Source organism: Bos taurus, chromosome 4 (assembly GCF_002263795.3).
Source record: "Bos taurus isolate L1 Dominette 01449 registration number 42190680 breed Hereford chromosome 4, ARS-UCD2.0, whole genome shotgun sequence".
Taxonomy (NCBI): domain Eukaryota; kingdom Metazoa; phylum Chordata; class Mammalia; order Artiodactyla; family Bovidae; genus Bos; species Bos taurus.
The window spans coordinates 8,908,438-8,925,732 of NC_037331.1; positions in this window are offsets into that span (position 1 = coordinate 8,908,438).

A 17,295-nucleotide genomic window follows, 5' to 3' on the forward strand; every position below is an offset into this window, starting at 1 on the left:
TCCTTCTCCAGGGGATCTTCCTGACCCAGGGATTGAACCCGAATGTCCTGCTTGGCAAGAAGATTGTTTACCACTGAGCCACCTGGATAAATGAGGGCCTAAGGGTAGGGTTCTAATCCAATAGGATTAGTGTCCTTATAAGAAGAGGAAGAAAGAGAGATCACTCTCTGAGTACACACACCAAGAAAAGGCCATGAGGAGGCAGCTGTCCACAAGCCAGGAAGAAAACTCTCATCAGAAACTGAATTGGTTGAACCTTAATCTTGGACTTCCCAGATGTTGGAACCATGAGGAACACATTTCTGTGGTTTAAGCCACTCAGTGTATGGAATCTTGTCATTTGGAAATTTTTCAGCAAGTAAGTATTTATTCAAATATATTTCTGTTCCATTTTCCTTATCATTCAGGACTCCAATTATATATATATTAAACCTCTTGATATTTTCTCACAGATTACTGATATTCATTCAGTTTTTAAACCTTGTTAGTCTCTCATTTCAGTTCTAATAATTTCTATTGACCTGTCTGGAAGTCTAAAATTCTCTGTTATGTAGTATCCAAACTTCTATTAGCATACTCAAATTTTTTTTATTTTGTATATTGAATTTCTTAAAGAATTTCCATTTGGTTATCTTTTAATAGTTTCATCTGTCATCCTTGATGTCTACATTCCTTGCAAAATCTTTAATACATTTATATTTTAAAGTCCTTTCTCTTTACACTTTATGGCACTTGTATGGTACACTAAAATAAAGTATTAACAGTTCAGATTTCTCCTAGAGTCAACTTTCAGTATAGTTATAAATAGACTGATTTCATGTGATTACGGAGAGGGTGATAGCACCCCACTCCAGTACTCTTGCCTGGAAAATCCCATGGATGGAGGAGCCTGGTGGGCTGCCGTCTATGGAGTCGCACAGAGTCGGACACGACTGAAGCGACTTAGCAGCAGCAGCAGCATGTGATTAACATGACCCCCCCAAACTGACTTAAATTTGTCATTTTCATATGGCTATTTATGTATTAAAACCTTAATGAGAGATGTATAATGACTATTTCTATAACCTTGAAAAGCTAATTGTTCCAAAAATTCTTCTGATCACAGTTTTCAGTCAGAACAGCGGCATCAACCGTTCTGTACACATACTGAATATCCACTGTGTCACAGGCCCTGACCCATTTGTGTTCTGAGGCTGGATACAAAAAGCTATATGGATATTTCTTGGCTTCAAGAGCATTAGAATCTAACTGGAGAAATAGGACAGATAGCTAAAAACTCAAATAATCTGGCAAAATATATTTTATAATATGCCACATGAGCGAGAGCAGCAATAAATACAGCTCTGTGAAAGTGGTATTCACAAAGAGCGCTGGCGATTAGAAAAGACTTCATAAGGAGATAAGACTTCAAGTGAGGCTGAAAGAAAATATAAGGTAAATGAGGCAGGGTAAGGGAGGCTTTAAGAGAAAGACAGTGTTGTCAACATATGAAAATAGTACTTATTTAAGAAGAGGAGTTCTTAGTACTGATGGGAGGATAAGGGGTAACCCATCATTACGAAGAACGCTTAGACATGGAGGAGCCACTAGGGAGAAGAGTTTCACCAGGAGAAAGGCCTAGAAGAACTGGAAGTAAGAGTACGAAGTTGAGGGGGTAGGAGGAGACAAAATTGCAAAGCAAAATGACACACACTAGGAAGTTTTGGCTGGAAATTAACGTTTAGTAGGAAGATATTATGAAAATGTCTCACGTTTGTCTAACATAATAGCTATCGAGAGATTAACTTCTCAAATACAGTAAGGAGTGCAGGACTTGATGGGGGGGGCACAGATAAATAGTTTTATAGGCAAAGATTTTGTTACCTAAAAATACCAAACAAAAGAGAAGGACTCCATTTATAGCAGTATGATTTTCTAAGCCACAAGGACTCTGAGGAAGATTCAATAAACAACAGCATTTTAAATGCCAAATTAGAATGAATAAATAAATGACTTTCCCAAGGGAAAACTGGCTCCTTTGAAATTTTAGCAAATAGAGTTATAATTGCCAGATTTCCTTATCTATGGGAAACTAAGCTTCATTAATATTGAACTTGCCAGTTATCTGCATGAGTAACAGAGATCTTCACGAAAATGGAGATTCAATAATTAGCATTTAACTCTTCATTAAAATATATGAATAGCAAGAGGAAAAAAAACCAACTTAGTCTTGAATTCCACAAACATAAAAATGATCTTTTATTATCAGACCACCATTTATGGGACGTTCAATAAACATTTTATCAAAAGTATCTAACAAAGAAGCTCTAGGTTTAATTCCTTTGAAAAGTTTTACTGTATTTCCTAAGACACCCCTATTCCCCTCCACAGGCCTAACTTTAAAAATATTGTCTAAACCAGACAAAGAAGCCAGCCAATGCACATGTGTTCTCCATAGGACTGACCCAGAGTTGAGCAAACTTGTAAGAAGTCTCTGCTACGGTGCTCCCCGTCTGCCCTCCAACCCCAGGGTCACGGGGAGGAACAGCGCCTCTCCCAGCGAGTCACTCATGGAGGCTCTGGCCCTCCGTGCTGTGCACACAGCAGACGCCCTGCGCACGTGAAGGGGCAGGATGGGTGGTGAGGACGCTGCCACTGGGTGGGGCTTAGAACCTGGGCTGCGGGGGATAAAGCAGTGGTGGGAGAGGCAGGTGGGGCCCCCACAGCGCCTGGAAGAGGACAGAATGAAGAAAACGGGAGATTTTCGGTTAAGCTAAGGCCGTGATTCCCACTCGGTCCAGGTGTCAAAACCCCTAATGTTCTAATTCTAACATAAACTGGGATTCTAACATATAAACGAGGACTATTAGCAGAATATAAGACTAGGTTATAGATACACATTTTATATGTACATATAAATATACATTTGTAGGAACACACAATGCAAAATGATTATTACCATCTCTCTAGCAAAATAAGTTGTACCCTAGACACAAGGGAGAAGCAATGGCAACCCACTCCAGTACTCTTTGCCTAGAAAATCCCATGGACGGAGGAGCCTGGTGGGCTGCAGTCCATGGGGTCGAGAAGAGTCAGACACAACTGAGCGACTTCACTTTCACTTTTCACTTTCCTGCATTGGAGAAGGAAATGGCAACCCACTCCAGTGTTCTTGCCTGGAGAATCCCAGGGACAGGGAAGTCTGGTGGGCTGCCATCTATGGGGTCGCACAGAGTCGGACACGACTAAAGCGACTTAGCAGCAGCAGCAGCAGCAGACAGGAGGGACTATTTCTCTGTTTTCCTAATAGCACTTAGCATGTCACTTGGTCCTCTGCCAGCGTTCACAATCAGGCAAGACATCACAAGTGCCAGTGGCTTGAGAAATAACTAATGGGAGAAAATCAAGGAGATTATTCATTTACTCACATTTATTCTGAGAATTGGCAAAAGGCTGTTACATTTTAGTCAAAATTAGCTTGGTCTATCACAAGAAACATCCATACCTTGTTAAGACCCTTGGGCTGTTAACAACTGAAACCTACTTAAATTAGCTGAAACAAAAAACGGGGAGTTACTATAAGGACGGGGTTTCCCTGGTGGCTCAAATGGTAAAGAATCCGCCTGCAAAGCAGGAGACCCATGTTCAATCCCTGGGTTGAAGATCCTCTGAAGAAGGAAATGGTAACTCACTCCAGTATTCCTGCCTAGATAATCCCATAGGCAGAGGAGCCTTGCAGGCTATATATAGTTCATGGGGTCACGAACAGTCAGACACGACTGAGCAACTAAGCATATACACTGTAAGGATAGAAGATCATCTTTTGGAATGTAGGGCAGTGATGAAATAAAGACTCATAAATTTCTGGAACTAAAACCAGCAAAGCAGAAAGAATCTTTATCTGAATCCCCTTATTTTCCTCTGCAAATCTAATTTTCTCTGTCTGTCTCTCTCTCCCTCCCTCTCAAAATAGTTCCCTCTGCCACTCCATCCATAAAGCAGTAGTGTATGGTGAATCTCACAACTCCCATCAGAGATAGACTCTGTTGTTTGCTACAAGGGGAAAGATATGCCTGACCCACTACTCCCACATTTGTCGTCACCTTCTGCATGCTACTCTGGGACGGACTGTCTTACATGGGGACCCTGAGAAACAGTAGAGACTGGATGTCCTCTTCTTTATGATCATCAAATTCTCAGTCCTTTCAGTAGAGAGACTTTATTAACAGTGATTCAGCTACGCGTGTTTTAGATTATGAAAGTGGCAGTGGGGACAGGCTAAGGTCCTGCTCTTACAGCATTTGCTAGGAAGTAACTAATCAGATGCAGGGTTTTGCTCTGCTAGCAACCAGGATTCCAGATGGCCCCCCAGGGCACCTGTAGGGAGCTGCTGCCCTCCCCGCAGTGAGGGTAAGCATACAGAACGGCAGCTTGTAGCCCCCAGCATCCCCTAATTCAGGTCTCTCCGCTCTTGACTTTCCCATCAACAGGCAAAAAGCTACTGTGTCCTCAGGACAGGACTAAGAAGTGAGTGATGTCTAACGCCTGGAGGAGAGAGCCAGACAGCCACAGAGCTGGCTTAGCCCACAGAGCCCAGGGCGGAGGATCACACTGCTTCTGTGGCTCCAGACTTGTCCATACTCACAAAGAATTTCAAGTAAAAGAGTGACCTGATGCTGAGCACTCTAATCCATCCAGTTGGCACTGTCAAAACTAACTTACCTGTGAGCACTGAGCTACCTAAGTAGATCAGGCAGCCGTCATGCTCTGTAGATGGGCAAAGCCTGGTCTTCAGTGAGACCTCAGACTTCTCTGTCCTTTCAAGGAGCGGAGATTGCCTTACCTTGCTGGGGATCTGATTTTGGCTGGAGGAGAAGGTGGTAAAAAGATGGCTGAAGTGTGAAAGCTAATAAATGTCTATTTTGTGCAGAAGAGGAATAATTTAGGTTATACTTCAGGTAGATAGCAGGTGACTCCCAACTAAATTATGTTGTCCTTGGTCAGGGTAGCAGACCTTGAGTAGAACTGGACGGTTCTAGATGCTCTTACTCATGGGCTTACCTGCCCCGGGATGCAGATGTGTTAAGTGCGGCTGTCTGACTAGTGTTGCACAGTGTCACACCCCTTGTCACAAATCCTGAATGCTCCGAGTTATAGGTACCATTTGCGGATTTCTCTCTTATATCCTGGGTCAGGGTCCTGACTGTATTTCTAACTGCAGAGCCTCTCCAGGCCAGTTTTATGCCCAGGCACATGGAAGTGTGATTTAACAGGCAAAAAAAAAAAAAAAAAAAAGATCCCACATGCCTAAAAACTTTTCCACATCAGTCTGCCATGCGCCAGAAGTCCCTGCCTGTTTCTCTTCCTTTGTGGCAATGCCCGTTAAGTCTACCTCATCCTCTTCATCCCCACTGTCATCGCCACCCCTACCCCCCACCCCACCATCACTTGCCTGGGCTCGTGCCATCGCTTCTCAACTAAATCTCTGCTTCCAGTTTTCCCCGAAACAAACCCACCTCATCACATGCTATTAGAGGTACCTCTTCAAACACATTTTTCATGTATAACACCTCTCTGTGGCCTGATAAGTGCCCGTTTGTACACAAACCCCTCTGGCTGGTGTCTGAGATCCTTGTCAATGTGACAGTAACCTAACTCTTTAGCATCTTCTCTCATGACCCCCCTGCACTCACAGTTCTGTTTCTGGGGTACATTCTACACCGTCTACCTGCATATCTTTGTTTCTATTGTCTCCTTGGCTCCATCCCCACCCTGTTCTCTGCCTACTAATCTCTCCTTCATTCTTCAAGGTCAATCTCAAATGCCATTTTCTGAGAAGCATAATATGAAAATGCATGTTGTGCCCTTTGTAAACTGTTAAACATTGTACAGATACAAGAAGGCAAAAAGCTATTTATAAATTCTCTAGTATGGAAAGTTGGATTAGTTAACTGTTGTTGTTGTTGTTTAGTGGCTAAGTCATGTCCAACTCTTTGCAACTCGATGGACTGTAGCCTGCCAGCCTCCTCTGTCCAAGGGATGTTTCAGACAAGAAAACTGGAGTGGGTTGCCATTTCTTCCTCCAGGAGATCTTCCCAACCCAGGGATCAAACCTGCATCTCCTACATTGGCAGGCAGATTCTTTACTACTGAGCCTCTTGGGAAGCCCACTGGGCCTCCTTAACAAAGAACCATAGACTGCGTGGCTTAAGTAGCAGATAGTCTTTTAGTTCCGGAGGCTAGAAGTCCTAGATCAAGGTGTCAGGAGAGCCATTCTGCCTCTGAAGGTGTTCGGAAAGAATCTATTCCAAGCCTTTCTAGCTTTGGTAGAGCCTTGACTTGTAGCTACATAACTCCAATCTCCACACAGTGTCCTCTCTGTGTCCAGTATTTTTTTTCCTTTTTATAAGGATGCCAATTATATTGAATTAGGGTCCATCCTATGAACCTCATTTTAATTTTATTGCCTCTCTAAAGACTTTGTCTCCAAATAATGTCACTTTCTAAGGTACTGGGAGTAGGATTCCAGAATACTTTTTTGCAAGACATAATTAAATCCATAATAAAAGTTGCTCAATGATACCATTTGATCGTTACTTTGACCAAAGGAAAGGCCCTAGAGAGTGAGAGGCCATTGCTTCACCACTAAAACCAGAGCCACAAAATGCAGGCAGAGGGCTCTGCTGACCCAACTAGTCACCAGTGCTTGGGAGTCCTGCCTCACAGCACCTGCACGTCAGTTTATCTGCTCACCACATCTCAGGACATGGAGGACTATCTTTCTCAGCCTCCAGATTCAAGAAGACAACGTCTTCTGAAGAAAGGAACGCTGTTTAAGACAGCAGTCCCCAGTCTTTTTGGCACCAGGGACCAGTTTCGTGGAAGACATTTTTTCCATGAACCAAGTGTGGGGGGAGAAGGTTTCAGGATGATTGAAGCACATTACACTTACTGTGGAGTTTATCTCTATTATTATTACGTCAGCTCCACCTCAGATCATCAGGCATTGGATCCCCAGAGGTTGAGGGCCCCTGCTGTAAGAGACCAGGCCATTGAAAAGCTTTCCTAGAGAAGGCCAAGAAAGTCTACAGCATCACCTTACTCTATACTTTGATTATAGTCAATGGGACTCTCAAAACAGTATCGTATTCAGGTGGCCTAAGGCTGTGGGTGTCTACCTGGCTGCACATTAGAATCAATCATGGTGTCTTGATCCTCTACCTGTTCAGCTACTGATTTAGAAATGTGGCATGTGCCCAGATTTTGGATGAAACCAGAGTTGAGAACCACTGATCTAGGCCCTCGTGCTAAGGTAAAATAGTGCTGAGTACTTTAGTATTTACAACAGTGCCCATCTATGCTATGCTATGCTATGCTAAGTCACTTCAGTCGTGTCTGACTCTGTGTGACCCCACAGACGGCAGCCCACCAGGCTCCCCCATCCCTGGGATTCTCCAGGCAAGAACACTGGAGTGGGTTGCCATTTCCTTCTCCAATGCAGGAAAGTGAAAAGTGAAAGTGAAGTTGGTCAGTCGTGTCCGACTCTTAGCGACCCCATGGACTGCAGCCTACCAGGCTCCTCCATCCATGGGATTCTCCAGGCAAGAGTACTGGAGTGGGGTGCCATTGCCTTCTCTGGCGCCCATCTATAGCTATGAACAAAAAATGGGATTTGTAGTATTTACAAAATACTCTTTTGCAGTCTTTAATCAGTCAAGGGGAAGAATGTATAGTAATTTTTCTCAGAGCACATTGCCCAAGCTGTTGAAGTCATGGTATACTTTAGGGTTTTGGAGATAATCATGAGGTTGTAAGAATAAACTCCTTACTGATTGAGCTTCTCACTCAACCTAGTACAATATCTCCTTTGTCTCTTAAGAACTAAATGAATGAAACCAACAGAAATCAGTGCTCCAAGCATTCTTGTCTTGGTAAAAATCCTAAAATTGTTCACTATGTACACTAAGGAATTAGAAATGTACAAGACAAACAGATAATATCACGCTATTTTAAAGCTGAAAGTGTTTCTTTTGCTCTATGGGAAGGGAATGAAGGGACTCTTGATCATCTAACCAAATAAGTTATCTCAAAACCAGTGGCCCACACCAGAGATTACTGGTAAGGTGAAAGCTTGTGAGGCTTATAAACTCACCCTGAAGTCATGATTATTGTTCTGGCATGAACCACATTCAACTCTGGAATTTATAAAAAAAATACAGATGACCAGGCTCTCTCTTTCTAGTCCCCTTCACTAGGCTGCCAGTCCCTTGAGAATATGGACCGTGCTTTATTCTTCTCTCATCCAAAGGGGTAACACGTATGGAGTGAAGCATACAAAAGGTGCTCAGAGAGTACTTGATATAAATGCAGTCTCTCTATTCTTCTCTGTTCTTGCTGAAACCAGGAAGAGGGAAGAGGTGAGAGTCAACCTACCAAACAAGCATTTAGCACACTTGGCCTGTGTCCTAAAAACTAAGCATGCACACAGAGAATGAGGAGTGGTACTGACAGGTCCATCAGCTAATCAATCAATCACAGATGACGGGAGAGTGAAAAACAGAAACGCCTCCTCTAGTGAGACCTAGCAAAGTATCACTACCTTAGTTATGTACATAGGTCTTGGTATTTTATTATTATAAACTGCGTTTTTATTATAATATGAGGAAACATATGATGACACAATTTCTTTCTAGACATTTTTACTTCATCTACATATGTTAGCAAATGGATTAGCAAACTATCTAGATGGAATTGTGTTGGTGCTTTTATTATGGATTTCTCATGACTGACAAGAGGCACGAAGTAAAGAAATGGGTACTTTTTTCTGGCCGTAGCACCTGGTGATCTAAACTCTGTCCCCATAAATCTCTCACAGTGAAATACTGCAAAAGGATGACCCTCACATAGTCCAATGTTAGTTTAATTAAAGGTGTAGTCAGCCGAGCAAATTTTCAGATGTCTGGAGAACTGTGCTTGGTCCCATTATTTTGGGTTCTTTCTGGTTCCTTTAGAGAGATTCTGCAGTGATTATAAGATGGAATTAGGTTTTGCAACAATTAAAGACTGTCTTGTTGACAACAGCAACAATCTACAAGTTTTTATATGCACTATATATACTGTATATACTTATATATACAGTATATAAAGATCTGTCATTCTGCTTAAATGTGTTTATAAATCGAATTTATGAACTAAGATTTTTATAGAATGTTATACTGTTGTCAGTAAAACTTAGGATTTAAATCTATTAATTCTTTAGAAATAGATTCTACTGTTTACAAATTGTTGTTGTTTCGTTGCTAAGTCATGTCTGACTCTTTGTGACCCCATAGACTGTAGCCCTCCAGGCTTCCCTGTCCTTCACTATCTACCAGAGTTTGCTCAAACTCATGCTCAAACTTAATTTTACAAATTAAAATTAATTTTAAAAATTAAAAAAAATTTTTTTAAACAAGATACAGGGCTCCACTCAACGGTTTCTACCTAGAAGTTATTTTTAAGGAGCCAAGATGCTGTACTTTAAAGTTATTTGAAAATAATTTAAAGATCAAATTATTTATTAAATCCAATTGCTTATTCCCTTTCCCTACACCCTCCTGTACTCATCTAAATTTACAAATTTCTGCTATAATTTAGTTTTCCACTATAACTTTTGAAGTTGTTAGTATATAAAGATCTGTCATTCTGCTTGCATACAGCATAAACTAAATCTTATTGAGAAATTCTCCAGTTTCCAGCTACTCAACATGTTTTTAAACTGAAAAATATTTTATTGATATCTGAGTTCAAAGACAGTTCACTCATTTTAGGGCTTTAAGAGCAGTTCAACAAACTCTAATACTGTGAGTATAAAAGCTTCAACTTGATTATTCAATCATGGCTAAAGTAACACTTAAGTTTCCTGTATTTCAGCAGCAACCTGCTAAATTATCTTTTTATAATTAATAATATGCTAAAGGACAAAAATATCTGCATAAAAATTTCAGAACAAGAGAGTACCAAAACACAGATACTGTTCCATGATAAAATTTTTAAAATGTGATCTTGCCCTGGTGGTCATAATTTTTTGCTCTGGCAGTGTCAGTTTTTTGGTCACCACAAACACAACCATCACAGAAATTACATTTTGCACTCTCGTTATTTCCTGCAACACATAGGGATTATTTAGGGATTGATGGAAGCCTGTACCCAACTTCATTCCTTCATCCTTCTCTTGAGGGAAAAAGGCTGCTGTAGTCCACAGGAAAGAGAGCCTTGGGCTTGTGAATCTTGGTGGAGAGAATTTTCACCTGCAGGTAGAAGTATAACCGAAGACAATCACTCTCCTGCTTACCACAAAGTAATGGATTCTGGAAAAGCTTGACTCAGAAACACATCTGGACCCCAGAAGGGAGATCAAGTGTGGTCTCCTGTAAGTGTGGGGTTCTTCCTCTCTCTAAAAGCCCAAGGGGAGCTGAACAGGTAGACTGTGTCTTTCCTGAGCTTGACCTGGGGGATGCATGGAGTCCAGGGGGCCACGAGGCTTCCTCCAGGTGCCTCTCTAGGGGGCTTGCAGCCTGCTTGCTTCTGCACCACTGACCTAGCAGGTGGAAACTGTGTCACCTTTCCCTGCTTAGGGAACCGCTGAACTTAGGGTACTGGATCTGAGTCCAATGTAACCAACAAATAAAAAAGAGGAACTTTCTTAAGAGGAAGATCAATCAGAACAAAAAGAACTTGCAAGCACGAAGATAGAACTACTGGATGATAGACAACAACTGATTGAAGGAGGATGAGAAGGAAGTGGGGGAGGACAAAGATGGGGAAGTGAAAGGAGAAGGTGAGCAAGCTGCTAGAGATCAAGGAAAGCACAGTCTCTGATGCTCACTTCAGATGTCACATAGGAGATAAAGGGGAAGAGAGAGCATCTTAAAGGGAGGAACAAAATCAGGTCAACAAAGGAACATCGGTCTTCCCAGTTGGCTCAGTGGTAAAAAAAAATCCGCCTGCCAATGCAGGAGATGTGGGTTCGATCCCTGGCTTAGGAAGATCCCCTGGAGGAAGAAATGGCAACTCACTCCAGTATTTTTGCCTGGGAAATTCCGTGGACTAGAGGAGCCTAGCAGGCTACAATGTATGGAGTCAGAAAGAGTTGGGCATGACTGAGCACACATTTATGAAGAAACATCCCACACTCCTTGGAAAAGGAAACTCCTGCCACTTTTGCCCAGAGAAACTTCAGAATTCCTAAGTGTATGTCCTCCTTCCCTTACTGAATGCTAATATTTATTGAGGTTTTTCCTATCCCTGGATCCCTGGAGGAAATATAACCCAGATGCCCTGGCTTAAGAAGAGCTACATCCAGACCTCGTACAGATACTACTCAGAATATCAGAGTATCTTTGAATATCCCTCAGGGATCCTGAGCTCTGAACCGGATGTTCTCAATGAATGGGACTTTTGCATTGTCTGCCTTAGGCACAGGAAGTGAGCAAAATATATGGTGACCAAAAGGTGGACTGTGGTCATCATAAGGACTTTCACAGATATTTCTAGCTCTCCTCCTGCCAGACACACAGTAAACCTGCTCTTGCTTTATGCTTTGAAGTCTGGTGTGGTCATGCGTTAGAGAATAAAATATGAAAAGAGGAGATGCATGGTGCTGTGAGCTAGGGAGCAATTTTGGTGTTCCCTTCCCCCCTCCCCCCAGAACAGCAATCATGGAAGCATCTATCAAGATAGAGCCTCTCTCAGCTTTGTCCCAAATGACTACTATGAGCAGAAGCATCTATTTTGGATCACAAGAAAAAGGTATGAAATAAACACTTCTTGGGTTAAGCTACAGAGATGTAAGCGTTGTCACTGTGACAAAATCTAATAGATACTGACTGATTCACATGTTACACTGAATTAGAAAATCCTGCTCTTGCTGGAATAGGTATTGTTGAAAATACCTGAAAATGATACCCTCACATTGAAAATGACTTCTCCATATTGGAAATTTTTAAAATCATAACTATGTTGCTAAATTCTTAATGAAACCTTAAACAAATCAAGAAAAACTTTGTGTGAGGATCACAGTTTGTTCTCAGGTCAGAATGGAAAGAAAATTCTTAAATATCACTTTGAGACCCTTATTGAAATGAATGTACACTCACACACCCTAGTTTGAGGAGCACCGCAGATAGTTTTGTGTGTATATATATAAACTATATATTACACTATGCTATACTATAGTAACTTATACTATATAATAGTATTGTACTATATCCTCCAGGCAAGAATACTGGAGTGGGTAGCCATTCCCTTCTCGAGGGGATCTTCCCAACTTAGGGATTGAATCCAGGTCTCCTGCATTGCAGGCAGATTTTTACAGCCTGAGCCACCAGGAAAACCCCTTTATATACTATATGTACTATTATATAAAAAGTACTGTATTGCTTACTGGAAAGGCAAAAGTTCATGATAAACAGATTCCCCTGCAGAAGGAAGATACGATGTATGAGCATTTTATAGAACTGTCTGATGTCCTAAATTCTTCCCTGCATTTATTAAGGGTCTTGACCCACCTGAGCTAAACAGTTTATCTCTGAAGGAGCTTCTGTTCTATAAATTTTGTTCTCTCACTCCTCCAATCATAGAACCAGAATAGCAACAATGGTCACCTGGTCACTTATTTTCCCTTAGCAGTTCTTAAGGAGTCCTTGAACTTGATACTCTATGAGGGCAAGAAAACTTTATTTAAATAAGGACTTTAACCACCATTGATGAACTATGCATAGTTTTCTAATAGCATATACATACATATATAAATATATATATACAGAAAATACTCTCACAACTAGGCAATTTAAGGTAAGATTTAGGCATAGCTGTTGATGAATATTCATTCTCAATCTCACTCCATTTATGGAGTACTGAAATTCTTAGCCTAGTGGTTCTTCTTTTAAGCTGAGATATAATTGACATATAACGATAGTAATATATAAAATACAAGTATCATAATATATCATATATAACATTATATTAGATTCAGATGTACAACATAATGATAGGATATTTGTATATATCATGAAATGACCACCATAATAAGTTGTTACTGTCCATCACCACACATATTTATATCTTTTTCTTTTGATATGGACTTTCCAGATCTACTTTCTTAGAAATTTTGAAACATTCAATATAATAATATTAATTAGAATCATACATCTTCATGACTTATTTATTTTATAACTGGAAGTTTGTACCTTTTTGTTTATAGTCTTCCTAAGAAGTCTGTAGATAGAATTCAGTGTTCAGATTCCATACATTTTGATGGTAAAAAATTACATCTTCATTTTCATTAATCGCCAATGAATTTTAGCATTTCCTTCAACTATGTTAGTAGGCAACAAGCTACCATAGTATCAGCATACCTGCGCCTTTTTACCAACATGTTAAAAATAATGCATATTTTCATATCACATTATAGGGGTTGCAAATATCTGGAAATGTTGTTTACACTCATCACTACTGTAAAATCATGTTAGTTATTAGATCCATCACTAAATCTTGTTACTTGCTACATTAATAAAGAAGCACAAGACACAAGATAGTGGAGGAGTAGGTGGACATGGAGTCCATCTCTCTCCACGGATACATCAGGAATACACCTTCAGACACAGAAGTACGTGCAGAACACCAGCTGAGCACAGACAGGAGGACCTGACCAGTGGAAAAGAATATATAGAACCGCACAAAACTTGGTAGGTGAAGGATCTAGGGGGAAAAATAGGAGTGTTAGTAGGACCGGACTTGCCCTTGGCCAGTGGGGAACTGAAGCGGGGGTCTGACCCCATATTGGGGCAATTGTCAGAGTCAGAGGAGAAACATTTAAGGCTGAGAGTTAAAAGCTGATCTGTGGCAGCCCAAGTGGAATGAGAATCAGACAGGCCTTGCCACAGACATACAAACCCCAGACAGGGACACGGGTCCCAGCACAGCAGCTGGGAGCTGGAGTTTAGGGATTGCAGAACAATCCCAGGGCTAGGGCTGCTGTTGAATGAGGAGAGATGGATCAAGGGGATGTGAGAAAGGAGAATGTGGTTAGAAATGCCTGTTGAGGAAAGCTGGACAGCCAAGGAATCAAGGCGATCCTGCTAAGTCATGTGTAGGGGGTGGAGCCATCACCATAGCCTGTCTCTCCCCACACGCCAGCATCCGCAGTGGAATAGAGAGGCTGGCCTATCAAATGCCTGATGTGTGGAACTACAGAGTAGGACCCCACCCAGGGTGCTCCTTTAAGTGACTGATGTGCCCCTGAACTACAGAAAAGGACCCGACCCAGGGTGCCCCTTTAAGTGCCTGACGTGTGGATCTACAGAGTAGGACCCCAGCCAGAGAGGTCCCTCTATGTGCCTGACGCATCAAACAACAGAGAAAGGACCCCAGGCAAGGGAGCCATCTAAGTGCCTAAATGGGCAGAGCTATGGAGCAGGACTGGACAAAGAGGCCTTCGATGGCAAGCTACAAGAGGCTCAAAGTATAACTCTGATAGAGCCATAACTCCTGCGGCAGAGGCAGTCCATGTCCCTTCACACTTGGTGCTGCCACGTCCCCGAAAACCAAGCAGCTGCGCCACCTTCACTGGAGCAGAGCTGCCACAGGCAAAAAACGTCTGGCGTCTATGCCTGCAGGGTTGCTTCAGTAGAGTCCAACTCTTTGTGACCCTGTAGTCTGTGGCCTACCAGGCTTCTCTGTCAGGGAGAGGGGGGGTTCTCCAGGCAAGAATACTGGAGTGTATTGGCCAATACTGGTTGCCATATCCTTCTAGAACACTATATTTCCTGCTGCCCTAGCCGCCAACTCCCCTGAGTACCTGGTGCGGCCAGAACCCCTGTGACCCAAGCAGCTGCACCACCTCCACACCTGGCCTTCACAGGGGCAAACCCAAGTCCTCCAGGGCAGCCTCAGGAGCAAACCCCAGTGGGCGACCCACATGCAGAGGTGGAAATAAAACCACACTTGAAACCCAGAGGAAGTGTGGCTAAGGAAGACCCAAAACCTTCCCACCAGCTGTACAAGCTGCAGATTAAATCCACATGATCAATAGGCAGACTCTGTGTCTATGGACTATATAAAAGGTCATTGAGAGCTCCCACAAAAGAAAATGCACTAGATCTGATAGCTGTGGACATTGGAGGCAAGAACACACAGGAGTAGGACCAGATTAGAATCTGAGCTGCCCCCACAGCAGGTCCAGAGATCAGCACAGTGTGGGGCATCCTAGGGAGGCGAGGTGGACTGTGACTCCCAGTGAGCGAAGGGACTCTGACAGCAGTGACTCAGGAAAACTATTTATTATTCTTATGTTTTGACTTATTCTATAGATTCTTTGGATTTTTTCTTTCTTTTTTTTTTTTCCCCTTTTTTCTCCCCTCTGTTGTAGTTGTTGATCTTATTGGCACTATGAAATCTAATTAAGCTTTTAAAGCCATTTTCTTTTCCTCAGTCACATTTTTTATTGTTGTTATAAACCTCTGCCTCTATGTTGGGCTTTTGCAGTTCTGTGGAGTTTTTCTTTTCTTTTTTTTAAAATTTTTTAAAACCTATTATTATTTTTTCTATATTTATTCCTTTGTTTGCTTTCCCTACTGTTCTTTTCCCCTTGCAGTTAATCTTTAAGCTATATAAATCTTCTTCATCTACCTCTATTTAACTTTGCATATCTATTCTTTCTTTCTTTTCTTTCTTTCCTTTTCTCTCAAAATATTTGTTATCTTCATTGCTTTAGTCCCCAGTTGGCACCTTGCTTCATTTTTGTTTTCCAGTTTGTGCTTTAGTTAGTTTTGTTCTGGTAGATATAATTTTTGGCTTCCTTTGTTTGCTGGGTCAATCTACTGTACTTTATTTTTCTTGGACTGTTTTCATTTTGCTTATGGGTGTATATGTATATGTGCATATTCAGTCACACTTTTTATTGTTATAAACCTCTGCCTCTACGTTGGGCTTTAGCAGTTCTGTAGAGTTTTCCTGGTTTTTTTTTTTTTTTTTCTTTTGTCTTTCTTGTTCCTTTTTTTTTCTTTTCTCTTTTTAATAATTTTAATTTTTAATTTGTTTAAACCTATTATATTTTTCTACACTTATTCCTTTGTTTGCCTTTCCTACTGTTCTTTTCCCCTTGCAGTTAATCTTTAATATATATAAATCTTCTTCATCTACCTCTATTTAACTTTGGATATCTATTCTTTCTTTCTTTTCTTTCTTTCCTTTCCTCTCGACATACTTGTTAGTTTCATTTTCATTGCTTTATTCCCCACTAGGCACCTTGCTTTAGTTTTGCTTTCTAGTTTGTGCTTTAGTTAGTTTTGTTTTTAACTGCTAAATATAATTTTTTATTTTCTTTGTACCTCTGGTCAATCTACAATACTTTATTTTGGTTGGACTTTTTTTTAAATTAATTAATTTATTCTACTTTACAATATTGTATTGGTTGCCATACATTGACTTGAATCTGATATGAGCGTACATGTGTTCCCCATTCTGAAACCCCCTCCCACCTCCCTCCCCATCCCATCCCTCTGGGTCATCCCAGTGCACCAGCCCTGAGCACCCTGTACCATGCATCAAACCTAGATTGGTGATTCTTTTCACATAGGATATTTTACATGTTTCAGTGCCATTCTCCCATATCATCCCGCTCTTGCACTCTCCCACAGAGTCCAAAAGACTGTTCAATACATCTGTGTCTCTCTTGCTGTCTTGCATACAGGGTTATTGTTACCATCTTTCTAAATTCCATATATATGCGTTAGTATACTGTATTGGTGTTTTTCTTTCTGGCTTACTTCACTCTGTATAATAAGCTCCAGTTTCATCCACCTCATTAGAACTGATTCAAATGTATTCTTTTTAATGGCTGAGTAATATTCCATTGTGTATATGTACCACAGCTTTCTTATCCATTCATCTACCAATGGACATCTAGGTTGCTTCCATGTCCTGGCTATTACAAACAGTGCTGCAATGAACATTGGGGTACACATGTCTCTTTCAATTCTGGTTTCCTCAATGTGTATGCCCAGCAGTGGGATTGCTGGGTCATATGACAGTTCTATTTCCAGTTTTTTAAGGAATCTCCACACTGTTCTCCATAGTGGCTGTACTAGTTTGCATTCCCACCAACAGTGTAAGAGGGTTCCCTTTTCTCCACACCCTCTCCAGCATTTATTGCTTGTAGACTTTTGGATCACAGCCATTCTGACTGGCATGAAATGGTACCTCATTGTGGTTCTGATTTGCATTTCTCTGATAATGAGTGACGTTGAGCATCTTTTCATGTGTTTGTTAGCCATC